This window comes from Hyla sarda, chromosome 9 (genome assembly GCF_029499605.1).
Source record: "Hyla sarda isolate aHylSar1 chromosome 9, aHylSar1.hap1, whole genome shotgun sequence".
Classification (NCBI taxonomy): Eukaryota; Metazoa; Chordata; class Amphibia; order Anura; family Hylidae; genus Hyla; species Hyla sarda.
This window is the reverse complement of record NC_079197.1, coordinates 108,719,099-108,736,122: the sequence shown is the minus strand read 5'-3', so window position 1 is coordinate 108,736,122 and position 17,024 is coordinate 108,719,099.

Sequence of the window (17,024 nt, the reverse complement as noted above, 5' to 3'; positions counted from 1 at the left end):
CTGTAGCATTCAGCAGCTAATACGTACTGGAAGGATTAAGATTTTTTAATAGAAGTAATTTACAAATATGTTTAACTTTCTGCCACTAGTTGATTTAAAAGAAAAAAAATTTTCACCGGAGTACCCCTTTAAAGGGACACTTCACTGAAAAATGCTTTTTAAATCAACTGGTGCCAGAAAGTTAAACAGATTTGTAAATTACTTCTATTAAAAAATGTAATCCTTCCAGTACTTATCAGCTGCTGTATGATCCACAGGAATTTTCTTTCTTTCTGACCACACTGCTCTCTGCTGACACCTCTGTCCATTTTAGGAGTAGGAGCAAATCCCCATAGAAAATCTATCCTGCTCTGGACAGTTCCTGACATGGGAAGAGGGGTCAGCAGAGAGCACTGTGGTCAGACAGAAAGGAAATTAAAAAAGAAAAGAACTTCCTGTGGATCATACAGTAGCTGATAAGTACTGGAAGCATTAAAACATTTTAATATAATTAATTTACAAATCTGTTTAACTTTCTGGCACCAGTTGATTTAAAAAATGTTTTTCAGTGGAGTACCTCTTTAAGTATGTGCAGTGCAAAAACCCACCACTTTACCACTTTAAATACTGCTACACATAATTTCTATAAAAAAAACAATGTATATGATACACTTCAAAGTTATGATACAGATCTGGGTAATACATGATCACTAGTAGTGTGATACACAGTAGTGGCCTCTGAGTTTTATATGAACAGTAGGGTCACTTTATATTCGAATACTTAGTGTACATCAGCAAGATTACAATCTCATATTAGCAGCATACTTATGATTAACCCCTTTCAGATCCTGCCATACAAATGACCTTCCTAAAAAAAAAAAACACTCTACAGTTACTAGTTTCATTAAGTCCTTTTTGACTTAAAGGGGTACTCCAGTGGAATTTTTTTTTTTTTAAATCAACTGGTGCCAGAAAGTTATACAGATTTCCTTCCAGTGATCAGCTGCTGTATGCTTCAGAAGGAAGTTGTGTAGTTCTTTCCATGCTGACCACAGTGCTCTCTGCTCTCACCTCTCCTTCTATACCAGGAACAAATCCCCATAGCAAACCTCTCCTGCACTAGACAGTTCCTGACGCTGACAGAGGTATCAGCAGAGAGCACTGTGGTCAGACTGGAAAGAACTATACAACTTCCTCAGGAGCATACAGCAGCTGATAAGTACTGGAAAGATTCCGATTTTTATATATTAATATACAAATCTCTTCTTGGCGCCAGTTAATTAAAAAAAAATGTTTTCCTCCGGAGTACCCCTGTAAATTATCCAAGATGTGGATACACATGACTACTTTCTGCATAAGCTTTGCTTGAATAGGGGATAAGTGTCTGATCACAGGGGTCAAACCTCTGAGACCCCTCCAATCTACAAAATAGGGCCACAACTCTCCCTGCTTCATTAAGCGGTGGTTTGACAGGTGCACAATGCAAAACCCACAATCTTAAAGGAAGATTCCAGCCCTCAAAAACCTTTTCCCTTATCTCTATGGCACCAGCAGGGAGCTCGTTCTGTCGTAACTCTGTTTGTGCTGGCAGCGCATCTGCGGCATCAAAAACACTGGGGATGTGTTCCCGTGTGAATACTCTCTTGATTGATAATTATATAATTGGACTAATCATACCTATATTATCACAAGGGAATACAACTAGAGATGAACTAATTTTTAAAAATTTGATTAGGCCGATTTGCCGAATTTTCTGGAAAAATTTGGTTCGGTCCGAATTTATTTGCGGCGAATCTCTATTAAAAATGGCTGTTTCTGGCCTACAGAGAGCCTCAATAGGGGTGTAGAAAACTTTGCCTTGCTGTAACACGCATAGGGTGTATGCTGGGATGCTGAAATAATACTGTTATTCAGTAGGACATGCAGATTAGAGGCGTCGATATTAGAATCACTGTCGCAGAGTGGCACAATGACAGAGCCTGGAGGTGGCATCAGTATGAGGAGATCATATAGTGGATGAATGATACAGCGTGGAGGTGGCGGAAGTATGAGGAGACCATATAGTGGCTGAATGACACAACGTGGAGGTGGCAGCCGCATGAGGAGACCATATAGTGGCCGAATGACCCAGCCTGGAGGTGGCAACAGCCTGATGAGACCATAGGGCATCACAATTGAAAAGAGTAAAGATATTTTTTGAACATTTAAATTGAATATTTCAAATACATGAACCTAAAATGTTTTATTTAATGTGCCAGCAGCATGAGGAGACCACATAGCAATACATGACACAGCCTGACTGTGGCGGAAGCTTGAGGAGACCATAAAGTGGCTGAATGACACAGCCTGGAGTTGGCGGCAGAAAGAGGAGACCATATAGCGGCTGAATGACACAGCCCGGAGGTGTTGGCAGCAAGAGGAGACCATATAGTGGCTGAATGACACAGCCCGGAGGAAGCAGCAGCAAGAGGAGACCATATAGTGGCTGAATGACACAGCCTGGAGGTGGCAGAAGCATGAGGAGACCATATAGTGGCTGAATGGCACAGCCTGGAGATGGTGGCAGCAAGAGGAGACCATATAGTAGCTGAATGACACAGCCTGGAGGTGGCGGAATCATGAAGAGACCATATAGTGGCTGAATTGCTCAGCCTGGAGTTGGCAGCAGCAAGAGGAGACCATATAGTGGCTGAATGGCACAGCCTGGAGTTGGCGACAGAAAAAAAAGACCATATAGTGGCTGAATGGCACAGCTTGAAGTTGGCGGCATCAAGAGGAGACCATATAGTGGCTGAACGACACAGCCTGGAGTTGGCGGCAGCATGAGGAGACCATATAGTGGCTGAATGACACAGCCTGGAATTGGCGGCAGCATGAGGAGACCATATAGTAGCTGAATGACACAGCCTGGAGGTGGCCGAAGCATGAGAAGACCATGTAGTGGCAGAATGAGCTCAGGCCTCTCTCTGCGACTCCTGCTGCGACTCGCCCGTAGTCTGCTGTGACCTCTGCCTGCGCCGGAGGAATTTAGGCCTCTGCCACACCTCCTGTGCACATCCTGACATTTCTCTGCCTGACATACTTAGTGCATATATGTGGGGAGGACAATACACTTCACTACGCTTAAAACAGTATTGTCTACAACACCAGCAGGTGTGTACTTTTGACTGGCCTTTCACAGTAACTAGGCCCTTATGACTTTAACAGGAGCAAAATGGTACACAACGTAGATGTACGTATGTGTTATGAACTTATGAGGGGAGTACAATGCGCTCAAGTACGCTTAAAACAGTATTTGTCTATAACAGCAGCAGGTGTGTAATTTTGGCTGGCTTTTTACAGTATGTTGGACCTTAAGACTTTAACAGGAACAAAATGGTACACCACTTAGATGTACGTTTGTGGTATGCATTTATGAGGGCAGTACAATGCGCTCCAGTATGCGTAAAACAGTATTTGTCTGCAACACTAGCAGGTGTGTACTTTTAACTGGCCTTTCACAGTATGTAGGCCCTTAAGACTTTAACAGGAACAAAATGGTACACCACTTTGATGTACGTATGTGGTATGCACTTATAAGGGGAATACAATGCGATCCAGTACACTTAAAACAGTATTTGTCTACAACACCAGCAGGTCTGTAATGCACCCACAATTGCACTTTCTCTCTCAATCTCTCTCCCTTCCCTATCAGTGCTTCTAGGCTGGATTTGGGCTTGTGGTGAATCGCTGCTGTAAAAATGCTTTTCTGTGTAACACACTGCTCTCTGTCCCTCTCTCTCTACAATAGAACACTGATGTGACTGGCCGCAAGATGGCTGTTGATTATATAGGGCTGTGACATCACAGGGGTGGTTGGCTGCTGAAATGCTGCATGCTGCATATGATTAAGGGTCATCCCACCTAGCTGCCTTCCCAGAGTACCTTGCCCCATGTCCTCACATGTGGATCTGCCATTTTAGATGCCCTGGAGCCTGGACCGTACTAAATGGAGTTTAATGAAGCGATTTGTACAATCAAATCGTGGCGATATTCTCATTCGTTGCAAATCAAATTTTTCCAGAAATTTGTAACAAATTTGGATTTATCAGATTCATTTCGCTCATCCCTAAATACAACTGTCACGATGCCGGCTGGCAGGAGGTGGATCCTCTGTGCCAGAGAGGGATAGCGAGGACCGTGCTAGTGGACCGGTTCTAAGACACTACTGGTTTTCACCAGAGCCCGCCGCAAAGCGGGATGGTCTTGCTGCGGCGGTAGTGACCAGGTCGTATCCACTAGCAACGGCTCACCTCTCTGGCTGCTGAAGATGCTGAAGATAGGCGAGGTACAAGGGAGTAGGCAGAAGCAAGGTCGGACGTAGCAGAAGGTCGGGGGCAGGCGGCAAGATTCGTAGTCAGGGGAGATAGCAGGAGTTCTGGTACACTGGCTATTAAACACACAAAACGCTTTCACAAGGCACGATGGCAACAAGATCCGGCAAGGAAGTGCAAGGGAGGAGGTTAGATATAGTCAGGGACCAGGTGGGAGCCAATTAAGCTAATTGGGCCAGGCACCAATCATTGGTGCACTGGCCCTTTAAGTCTCAGGGAGCTGGCGCGCGCGCGCCCTAGAGAGCGGAGCCGCGCGCGCCAGCACATGACCGCAGGAGACGGGAACGGGTAAGTGACCTGGGATGCGATTCGCGAGCGGGCGCGTCCCGCTGTGCGAATCGCATCCCCAACGGCCGAGACAGAGCAGCGCTCCCGGTCAGCGGGACTGACCGGGAAGCTGCAGGGAGAAAGACGCCGTGAGCGCTCCGGGGAGGAGCGGGGACCCGGAGCGCTAGGCGTAACAGTACCCCCCCCCCTTAGGTCTCCCCTTTTTTTTGTCCGGTGACTGCCTCCCCTGGGATGAGGACACCGGGAAGGAATGTATGGTTTCCTCAATGGCAGGCAGTACAGCAAGAGTAGGAATGGGGAGGGATGGCAGAGGGCGAGACCTGGCACGGGGCAGTGTGACACCAGGACGAGGGTCATGAGGGGACACAGAGGTTTGCCTGATGGGACTGGGAGGGGGGGAGAGGCATTTCCTGTGGCAGGCAGAGTCCTTAATGACCTTAGGGGGAGCGGATACAGGAGGAACCACAGGGTTACGGCAGGGATTACTGGGAACCGGTTGAAGGCAGTCCTTGGAACAAGAGGGACCCCAACTCTTGATCTCCCCAGTGGACCAATCCAGGGTTGGGGAATGGTGTTGAAGCCAGGGTAGTCCAAGGAGAATTTCGGAAGTGCAATTAGGAAGGACAAAAAATTTAATTTCCTCGTGATGAGGTCCGATGCACATTAGGAGGGGCTCCGTGCGGTAACGCACGGTGCAATCCAACCTGGCTCCGTTGACCGCGGAAATGTGGAGTGGCTTGACAAGACGGGTCACCGGAATGCGGAATTTATTCACTAAGGACTCCCGAATAAAATTCCCAGAAGCTCCAGAGTCCAGGCAGGCCACGGCTGAGAGGGGAGAGCTGGCTGAAGTAGAGATCCGAACAGGCACCGTGAGACGTGGAGAAGCCGACTTAGCATCAAGAGACGCCACACCCACGAGAGCTGAGTGCGAGCGTGCGTTTCCCAGGCGTGGAGGACGGATTGGGCAATCCACCAGAAAATGTTCAGTACTGGCACAGTACAGACAAAGATTCTCCTCCTTACGGCGATTCCTCTCTTCCAGGGTCAGGCGAGACCGATCCACTTGCATGGCCTCCTCGGCGGGAGGCCTAGGCGCAGATTGCAGTGGAGACTGTGGGAGAGGTGTCCAGAGATCTAAGTCTTTTTCCTGGCGGAGCTCTTGATGCCTCTCAGAAAAACGCATGTCAATGCGAGTGGCTAGATGAATGAGTTCATGAAGGCTAGCAGGAGTCTCTCGTGCGGCCAGAACATCTTTAATGTTGCTGGATAGGCCTTTTTTAAAGGTCGCGCAGAGAGCCTCATTATTCCAGGATAGTTCAGAAGCAAGAGTACGGAATTGTATGGCGTACTCGCCAACGGAGGAACTACCCTGGACCAGGTTCAGCAGGGCAGTCTCAGCAGAAGAGGCTCGGGCAGGTTCCTCAAAGACACTTCGAATTTCCGAGAAGAAGGAGTGTACAGAGGCAGTGACGGGGTCATTGCGGTCCCAGAGCGGTGTGGCCCATGACAGGGCTTTTCCGGACAGAAGGCTGACTACGAAAGCCACCTTAGACCTTTCAGTGGGAAACAGGTCCGACATCATCTCCAGATGCAGGGAACATTGGGAAAGAAAGCCACGGCAAAACTTAGAGTCCCCATTAAATTTGTCCGGCAAAGACAGGCGGAGGCTAGGAGTGGCCACTCGCTGCGGAAGGGGTGCAGGAGCTGGCGGAGGAGATGGTTGTTGCTGCTGAAGCTGAGACTGAACTTGCTGTAGCTGTGACTGTTGCTGCTGTAGCTGCGACTGGAGTTGCTGTGTCATGGTGGTCAAGTACGACAGCTGGTGCTCTTGTCGGGCGACCAATGTAGGGAGGTCGGCGGCAGCTGGCAGAGGAACTTCAGCGGGATCCATGGCCGGATCTACAGTCACGATGCCGGCTGGCAGGAGGTGGATCCTCTGTGCCAGAGAGGGATAGCGAGGACCGTGCTAGTGGACCGGTTCTAAGACACTACTGGTTTTCACCAGAGCCCGCCGCAAAGCGGGATGGTCTTGCTGCGGCGGTAGTGACCAGGTCGTATCCACTAGCAACGGCTCACCTCTCTGGCTGCTGAAGATGCTGAAGATAGGCGAGGTACTGTCACGATGCCGGCTGGCAGGAGGTGGATCCTCTGTGCCAGAGAGGGATAGCGAGGACCGTGCTAGTGGACCGGTTCTAAGACACTACTGGTTTTCACCAGAGCCCGCCGCAAAGCGGGATGGTCTTGCTGCGGCGGTAGTGACCAGGTCGTATCCACTAGCAACGGCTCACCTCTCTGGCTGCTGAAGATGCTGAAGATAGGCGAGGTACAAGGGAGTAGGCAGAAGCAAGGTCGGACGTAGCAGAAGGTCGGGGGCAGGCGGCAAGATTCGTAGTCAGGGGAGATAGCAGGAGTTCTGGTACACTGGCTATTAAACACACAAAACGCTTTCACAAGGCACGATGGCAACAAGATCCGGCAAGGAAGTGCAAGGGAGGAGGTTAGATATAGTCAGGGACCAGGTGGGAGCCAATTAAGCTAATTGGGCCAGGCACCAATCATTGGTGCACTGGCCCTTTAAGTCTCAGGGAGCTGGCGCGCGCGCGCCCTAGAGAGCGGAGCCGCGCGCGCCAGCACATGACCGCAGGAGACGGGAACGGGTAAGTGACCTGGGATGCGATTCGCGAGCGGGCGCGTCCCGCTGTGCGAATCGCATCCCCAACGGCCGAGACAGAGCAGCGCTCCCGGTCAGCGGGACTGACCGGGAAGCTGCAGGGAGAAAGACGCCGTGAGCGCTCCGGGGAGGAGCGGGGACCCGGAGCGCTAGGCGTAACAACAACATTTGTCCCCTAATCTAAATATCTGGTTCTTATTAGTAAGCAGTGCTTCTTTTTAGTTTTTTTGCCTTTACTCTTGGTGAGCTCACAAATATTGACATCTGAGGAAAGTAAGATATGTAGTTATTTGAATGTTCATCTGGGATTTCCTGAAAATGTCATAATCTTTTACAGAAATGTGAGTAGAACAAACTTTGCAAACAAAGTTTTCTCCATTTAGAGATGATGGCTCTTAGGGTTCATGCACACCACACTTTCAGGCTACGGCTGCCGGATCCGGCTGGTAGAGGGTAAACCGTGCACTCCCGTACCCTAGCCGGACGGCGCTGAAATCCGTTGACTTTAAACAGCCGACCGGAGTCACCGTTTGACTCCGGTCAGCTCATTTTTTACTTGTATCCGGTTTTCTGACTGTACCTAAAACCGTAGTTAACTACGGTTTAAGTTCCGGTCAGAAAATGGGATACAGCTCAAAAATGAGCTGACCGGAGTCAAAAGGTTCAGATTGCTTCTTTTGTTTTTCAGAGGCCTTTTCAAAAAATTTACCCCTTAAGGACCCGGGCTTTTTCTGTTTTTTCATTTTCAATTTTTCCTCCTTAAATGTAAAAAATCATAACTCTTAAAAATTTCCACCTAAAATTCTATATGATGGCTTATTTTTTGCGTCACTAATTCTACTTTGTAATGACATTAGTTATTTTACCCAAAAATCTATGGTGAAAGGGGAAAAAAATCAATGTGCGACAAAATTGATGAAAAAACAATATTTTGTAAGTTTTGGGGGGCCTCTGTTTTTACGCAGTACATTTTTCGGCAAAAATGACACCTTATCTTTATTCTGTAGGTCCATACGGTTAAAATGATACTTGTATAGGTTTCATTTTGTATCACTTCAGAAAAAAATCATGAATACATGCAGGAAAATGTATACGTTTAAAATGGTCATCTTCTGACCCCTATAACTTTTTTATTTTTCTGTGTTCAGGGCGCTATGAGGGCTCATTTTTTGCACCATGATCTGAAGTTTTTAGCGGTACCATTTTTGTTCTGATCAGACTTTTTGATCACTTTTTATTTTTATTCACTTTTCTGTGGTGTAAAAAGTGATCAAAATGCGCTATTTTGGACTTTGGAATTTTTTTGCACGTACGCCATTGAACGTGCGGTTTAAAAAGCGGTATCTTTTTTATAATTCAGACATTTCTGCACGTGGCGATACCACATATGTTTATTTTTATGTACACAGTTTTCTTTTTTATTCTTGGAAATGCCGGGTGATTCAAACTTTTATTAGGGGAAGGGATAATTCAAAGGGTTAATTATTTTTTTTACACTTTTCTTATGCAATATTATAGCTCCTATAGGGGGCTATAACATTGCATTTACTGATCTTTAACACTGATTGATGCATCTCCATAGGAATGGATCAATCAGTGTTTTCGGCGATTGATTGCTCAAGCCTACATCTTGAAGCATTCATTCGGCGATCGGACAGCTCGGGAGAAGGTAAGAAGACCTACTCCTGTGCTACAGCTGTTCGGGATGCGGCGATTATGTCGCGGCGATCCCGAACAGCTCCCTGAGCTAGCCGGGCACTTTCACTTTAGTTTTTAGCCGCGCGTCAATTAGCAGCGGGTCCCGGCTTCACTATGACGCCGGGCCCGCCGCGATATGATGCAGGGTCGCCGTGTGACCCCGCGTTATATCGCAGGACCGGGACTCATGACGTAAGCGTACGTCATGGGTCCTTAAGGGGTTAAAGAAGCAATCTAATTGGTTGCTATGTGCAACTGGTCAACCTTTGCATAGTTTTTGATAAATCTCTCCCAGTGTGATTCTCAGCCATGTGATGAAAAATTTTAATGTACAGGCACCCTTATAGAAACATTCCCATCTCATCTTCTTATCCACTGTCCATAGGATAGGAGATAACAAGCTGATCAGTGGGAGTTTAAATGCTCAGACTCCCACTGATTCTGAGAATGGGGACAAAATTGTACTGAAATGAATGGACGAGTGAATTATATGGGGCTGCTGAACATTTCCATGCTCTTAACCCCAAATCGGCTTGTAAGATCTGACAGGGAGAAACCTATTCCCAAGAAACGGGAGACAGGCTGAAATTGTATAACATAGTAATGCTCTTAGACTCTGCAGTTTGACTCATTCTCTCTAGCTCTTCATTAGGAGATCCATATAAGAGGGGAAGACGGAATCAAGATATCAGACACATCAACTAAAACAGATATAGACAAGACATACATGCCCCCTAATATTATTTTATAAGGATAGCTGTTGAGGTTTTTAAATGTCTATACACATTGCAGAAACCACATTTGGATAATACAGTCTCTGCATTCAGTATCCAATGGCCGCATGATTTTTCCAGTGACCCTTACAACACTGTGCAGCTGTTGCCCACTACTAATAATTGTGGTGTCATCCACGTGCAGAAGCTGTAATGTTGGAATGTTCTGTAAGGTTTGGATTTGACTTGCCTGGCAATAATCAAACCTGCATGTGTCTATACAAATTGAACCCATTTAACTGAATTAAAAGAGGGATATTAGTGAATGGAATCTGCGATAGATGCCTTGGACTGAGCCTCTGACGCAGATGTGAACCTAAAAGCAAGAGAAGAGAGATGGAATGCAGAGAGCGTGTCAGAAATACACATCTCCCTGATAAGAAGATAAGAAAGTTGAGTCCATTTCCTTATTTGCCACACATCAAAGCAGTTTGTATTGTGCTTAATCTTCATACGCTGGCAGTGATATAGATGAAAAAGGATGTTCTCTGATCAGTTATACTAGTAGTAGAATGGGTTCAGTCAGAACATAGGAACTATTTAGGAAATATTTACTTTGTTGAAAGGGGAACATTGACCAGTTCGCTTGAACCAAAACTGGTAATATTGGGTTGGCCATATAATAATAGAAAAAGGAATGAGGAACACATGGCGTTGACAGAATGTGAGAGTAGCAGAGGGAAGGAGGAACATAGATATGACGTCAGAGTAGCCAGGCATAAGTTACAAGGAGGAAGGATCACCCGACCTCAGAAAGCCAATAATGCCTTGCATACAGCTCCCAGATAATAAAAAGGCAGTACAATACTGGCACACAACTGCAATGGCCATTTTAGAGAAAGGAGCCACTAGGGCAAAATTATTGTATTTATACACATTTATACTATACCAAATTTGTACATAAAGCTCTGGAGACTGTGCTGCATTATTTCTGTCAGGGTCAGGGGAAGATCTGTGTGAGGCAGAGGTATCACTAGGTCAAAACATTCAGGGCCCGTGCCCCGAATGTAAAGACCAGGGCCCCGAATGTCAGCTGCCTGCCACGTTTTGCCTGCAGCTTGCGCTGACACCAAGTGAGGTGACACCATGAAGAGGGAAGTAATCTCGTGATACACCCAGCAACACAAGCAAGTGTACTGCCTCTGGGAACGCAGAGGCAGTACACCAGAATGGTCAAGCGGCAGCTGTCAGCTCCCTCTCCTCCATTCACTCACACTCTGCAGACACTTCTGGCTTGGAGTGTGTGAGCCGCAGGAACGCGATCCCTGGCAGGCCAGCGCAATGATTTGACATCATCACGCCTGCCGGAGATCCTGTCCCCGCAGCTCACACGCTGCAAGCCAGAAACAAGGGAGAGACCTGCTCGTGGGAACTTGGATTAGGTGAGTATAACAGATTTTTTTTTTCTTTACTGTTTGGAAGACTATGGGGGCATTATACAGGGGGCATTATATCTGACGGGCACATTACAGGGGGCATTATATCTGAGGGGCACATTAAAGGGGGCCTTATATCTGAGGGGCACAGGACAGGGGGCATTTAATGTAAGAGGCACAGAAAAGGGGGCATTATAAGTGAGGGGCGCATGACAGGGCATTATATGAGAGGGGCATATGACAGGGGCATTTATAAGTGAGGGGCATATCACAGGGGGCATTATATGAGAGGGGCACATATGACGGGGCATTATATGTGAGGGACACAGGATAGGGGGCATTATATGTGGATAAGTTGAGTATAAATGTGTTTTTTGTTTTTTTTACTATGTTTGGGACACTATGAGGGAATTATACAGGGGGCATTATATCTGAGGGGCACATTACAGGGGGCATTCTATCTGAGGGGCACATTAAAGTGGGAATTATATCTGAGGGGCACATTAAAGGGGGCATTATATCTGAGGGGCACATTACAGTGGGCATTATATCTGAGGGGCACATTAAAGGGGGCATTATATCTGAGGGGCACATTACAGTGGGCATTATATCTGAGGGGCACATTAAAGGGGGCATTATATCTGAGGGGCACAGGACAGGGGGCATTTAATGTAAGGAAACATGTAAAAAAAAGAAAATGGCAGCAGTACACTTGGTCAACAAAATGGAGGCTCTTAGCGCACTTTTTGATCAAAAATTGTCCCCCGCATCCACCACGCGGAGGTGGCCTCATATCGGATGGGACCCTAACACTAACTCACCTCTGCTGGGCATACAGCCTCTGACTGAGTGACATGTTGGATCCACTATCAATCCAAACAACCTCCTGTGAAATAGGGGAGGGGATGCACAGCTACAGAGGGAGCCACTCCCCCAAAATTGTTTGTTGCTTAATAGCTTATAAATCTAGGACATCTTCTTTACGTCTTCCTTCCTCTTCTCAACTTCTCTTATCTTATGTTAGACCTCATCTTCCAGTTTCATTTCCGACATTAGCTAGATGGGTTAAATATTATATGTCCTTGGGGCGTGGTCTGGCTGCCGAGGCGGATGGTCGCAGGCTAAAGGAGCTCCGCTCACTGCCCTGCTAAAGCAACTAATAACCAGCGTTCTGCCGTGACCTGCGATCAGCCACTGAGCCCTAAAGCACCCAAGACGATGCCGGTGAGACGCCGCAAGCCTGGACGGGACGGGGCGCTGAAAAAATTCAGCTTTGTGCCGCGCGCCTCCCGTTCTCAAGATGGCGCTTGTCCGCCTTCCCCTCCTGCCCGCTCTCCGGGATCCTTAGCCGCACTCAATCAACGGCCGCAGCTCCGCAACACACCGCCACCTGCACGGAGCCGCAGGTCCTCCTCTGACCCGGAGCTCAGATCTATCTCGGCGGCTGCTGAGGACGTCGGCAACACGGGTAAGACTGCTTCCCCCCGGTCCTGGGCAGCTGGGGAAGCTGAGGGCCCAGATCACCATTGTGCTGACACAGTGCTAGAGGAAACGACAAGGGGGGCGGTCCCTTCACCCAAAGCTCCTTCAGGTCGGCCATTTACAGACCCTGCTTATACACCTACTACAGACAACAATAAGGACAGCAACACCCTGAATCAAGATATCCAGGCAGATCCCCTAGCTGATCTCCTAGTCACTGGCCAGCAGCTCACAGATGTGACTATGAAAGACATGCTGTTACTGTTGAGAACCACCTTCCTCCAGGATGTCCAAAGAGTGGTTAACCCTTTACAGTCTGAAATCACTGACCTGGGTAACAGAGTGGATCACCTAGAAACAAAGTTTGGGGAATTTGCAGAGTCTCACAACTCTTTAATAGATTCTCAAAATAATATGGAAGATGAAATCGCCGCTCTTAAATCCAAAGTAGCGGATCTGGAAGACAGGAGCCGCCGCAACAACATAAAATTGCGCGGTATCCCAGAATCGGTGTCTCCTGCAGAGATCCCAGACTACGTACGATCTCTACTGAAAGCAGTCCTTCCTACATCTACCCCCAGAGATCTGGAGGTTGACAGAGCGCACCGCATTCCTCGACCCAAGCACTTGGAAGACTCTGTTCCACGGGATGTACTAGCACGTATTCATTTTTTTGGGATCAAAGAACGACTCCTGGAGTTCACCAGGCGCAACAATGGACTTCCTGCACCATTTCATCATGTTTCTGTCTACGCGGATTTATCCGCCCCCACTCTCCAGGCACGACGAGCACTGGCACCAGTTACTACAGCTCTCCGCTCAGCTAACATTCCCTACCGCTGGGGATTCCCGGTGCGCCTCCTAATCAGACGTGACAATTCTCTCCATGTCATACGTTCAATAGAAGAGGGAGCAGCTTTACTCCACTCCTGGGATCTCAATGTGGTGCACCGCACCAAACAAGCTCATGTGGACAAACCATGGTCCCCTACCTGAAAATCTCCACGGCAGATCCTTATATCCTGGACAGTTCGGGCTCCGATGCGGTGGCCATGAGCCTTTGGCTTCGGAATGGACTTTCACCCCACAAGGTTAAGGGTGACCTCACACCCTGTGTGTTTTCTTTCCTCTGTGTTTTGTGATATATTCACCATGTTTTTCTTCTTTATGTGTTTTGTTGTTGCCAATGTAGTGACGCTGCCTTCTACTATTATATTTGATGCTTTGTCCATTTGCAATAGACGGACGCATGCTGGCTGGGAGATGCGCTCTGTCCCCTATATTCATTTCCCTATCCACCATATCATGCATGGCAATATGTTACTTAGTAAGTCATAGTGATTAATATTTCTAGCATAAATGTGAATGGTTTAAATGCACCCCATAAACGATCATACCTTTGGAAGGAGGCCCAACAACTGGGCTGTGATGTTTTATGCGCCCAAGAGACGCATTTACTGGCTAAAGATGCATTCAGAATGAAACACCCGGCTTACCAACATATTTTCCACTCTCATTATAGCTCGAAATCCAGAGGAGTTATGATCGCAATCAAAAACACTGTCTCCTTTGCATTGAAAGATGTCACCGCTGATCCACAGGGCCGGTACGTAATCTTACGCTGCTCCATCAACGCCAAGCAACTAACAATCCTCTCTGTGTACGCGCCTAATGTGAGCCAACTCCGCTTCATTGGCCGCCTACTCAGACGGGCCCGAAAAAACATTTGGGGTTCACTACTCATATGTGGGGACTTTAACATTACAGCTGACCCCTCCATAGACTCTACTTCACTCTCTCGCTTACATTCTCCCTCCCTCTCTACTTTCTTATGGGAACATGAACTGTACGACGTTTGGAGGATTCACCACACTACAGAGAGGGCGTACACTTTTCTATCCGGTGTCCATAACACATACTCTAGGATAGATATGTTTATAGTTGACAGGAACATACTGCCCCACGCTGTGTCTTCTAGTATTGACACTATCAAGTGGTCGGACCACGCCGCTACATCACTCCAACTGACTGACACTATTTCTTCCCCCCCTTCATACTCGTGGCGAAGCAACCCATTTATATGGTCAAACCCGACGTACGCCACTCAACTAGCAACTGACATATCGGAATACTTTACCCTCAACAAGGTTTCCACGGACGACCATGTCTTACTTTGGAACTGCCACAAGGCAGTGATCAGAGGCTGCTGTATCAAATACGGTGCCCTCCTGAAAAAACAATACTTAGAAAGAGTGACAGACGCATTGGCTAAACTAAAAAAGGCTGAGGAAATTAACCAATCAACCCCAACTACCCATCATGCGGAAGAGGTGACAAAACACCGTAGAGATTTACGATGTTTGTTACTATCGGCGTATGAAAAATCTCATCGCAAACTACAAGCGACTTATTATTCCCAAAACAACAAAGCGGGCAAACTGATGGCTAATCGTTTAAAACAACGTCGGATTAAATCTAGAATCCCCTACCTACTCCACCCCATCTCAAACGAGAAACTATACACCCCCCGAGACATTGCGAACGGATTTAAAACGTTTTACGAACACTTATACAATCTACATACCTCAATCCCTACCCCACCAGACTTATCCACTGCCACTCAAAGATATCTTAACAGACTACAACTCCCATCATTGACACCACAACAACTCGAACAAATTAACAGCCCTCTAACTCTCTCCGAAGTACTAGACACCATCACCTCTCTCCCCTCTGATAAAGCCCCAGGTCCCGACGGGTTCGTAAACTCCTATTATAAAAAGTTTAAAGATTTACTGGCCCCTTACCTTTTGAACTTTTGCCAGAGGGCCATAGATAGTAGGTCACTCCCCGCAGAGAACCTTCAAGCCACTATTGTCACACTGCCAAAACCGGGAAAACCCCCCGATACACCCAAAAACTTCCGCCCAATCTCTCTCCTTAACCAAGATGTTAAGATATTCGCCAAAATAATTGCTACCCGCCTTTCCCTGGTATTACCATCACTTATCAACTTAGATCAAGCTGGTTTTGTTACCGGGCGCCAGGCTTCGGACAACACCAGACGTTTGTTGAATCTCATGTCATACTTGGAGCGTCGTGGCCTGCCCGCTTTGTTGGTGGCACTCGATGCCGAGAAGGCCTTTGACCGCCTTCGATGGTCTTATGCATTCTCTGTCCTGGATAACATGGGTTTTACTGGACCTATAGTTGGGGCTCTTTCCGCGTTATATTCCACCCCTTCTGCCCGAGTTTTTGCTAATGATTCCTTGTCTGACTCATTTCCGGTCTCAAATGGTTCCAGACAGGGATGCCCCCTGTCCCCTCTGCTCTACATACTGTCCATGGAACCGCTAGCACAGGCGATTCGCTCAAATCCTGCTATTACCGGAATTAATACGACCGGTGGGCCACATGTTATTACGCTTTATGCGGATGACGTGATTTTGACCCTTACTGACCCTCTTGTCTCATTGCCGACGGTGATGGACAGTATCAAAGAGTTTGGCTCCCTTTCTTATTATCAGCTTAATGAAACCAAAACTCAGGCCCTCCCGATTAACCTGCCCCCAGGTACTTTAAAACATCTGAAACAAAATTACCCGTTTGACTGGAGATCTGACCATTTGCAATACCTAGGTATTAAACTCACCTTCCCACACAAATCATTGTATGCTGCTAACTATGAACCACTACTGGTAGAGTTGACCAAAGAGGTAGACAGGATGTCTAATTTTGACATATCGTGGGTGGGGAGGATAGCGTCCTTCAAGATGTTCTTACTGCCCAGGTTCCTATATTTATTCCGTACCCTTCCCATCTCCCTTCCTTCCACCTTTTTTTCTAAAGCTAATTCTCTTTTAACGTCTTTTATATGGGCTGGAGGTCACCCTAGGCTCTCCGCATCTATACTCACGAGAACTAAACCCAACGGAGGCCTAGGCTCACCTAACCTGCATTATTATTACATTGCCACCCTGGTTTCCATGCTAAGGCGTTGGTGGAGCAGCTCTGATGTACCCCCCTGGGTAGAAATTGAAAATTCTTCTGTGACATCCTTACAGGTTAAAGACCTCCTGTTCGTCCCATTTTGGCAGATTCCTACCCCAATTATTGTTAACCCATTGATTCAGGCCTCCTATGAAGCTTGGGTTAGTTATATTACAATCACGAGTTCCTCAGGTCATGCCTTGAAGGAGGACATTCCACTGTCCCTCCTGCAGATTTCCATCCCTGGACTCGATGTGAGACGTTGGATTTCTCAGGGCATCACCTCACTGAGAGATATGCACACAGATCATACTCTTCAAACATTCCACCAACTATCTACCGCCTTTCATTTACCCAACACTGATTTTTACAAATACTTGCAGATACGCCA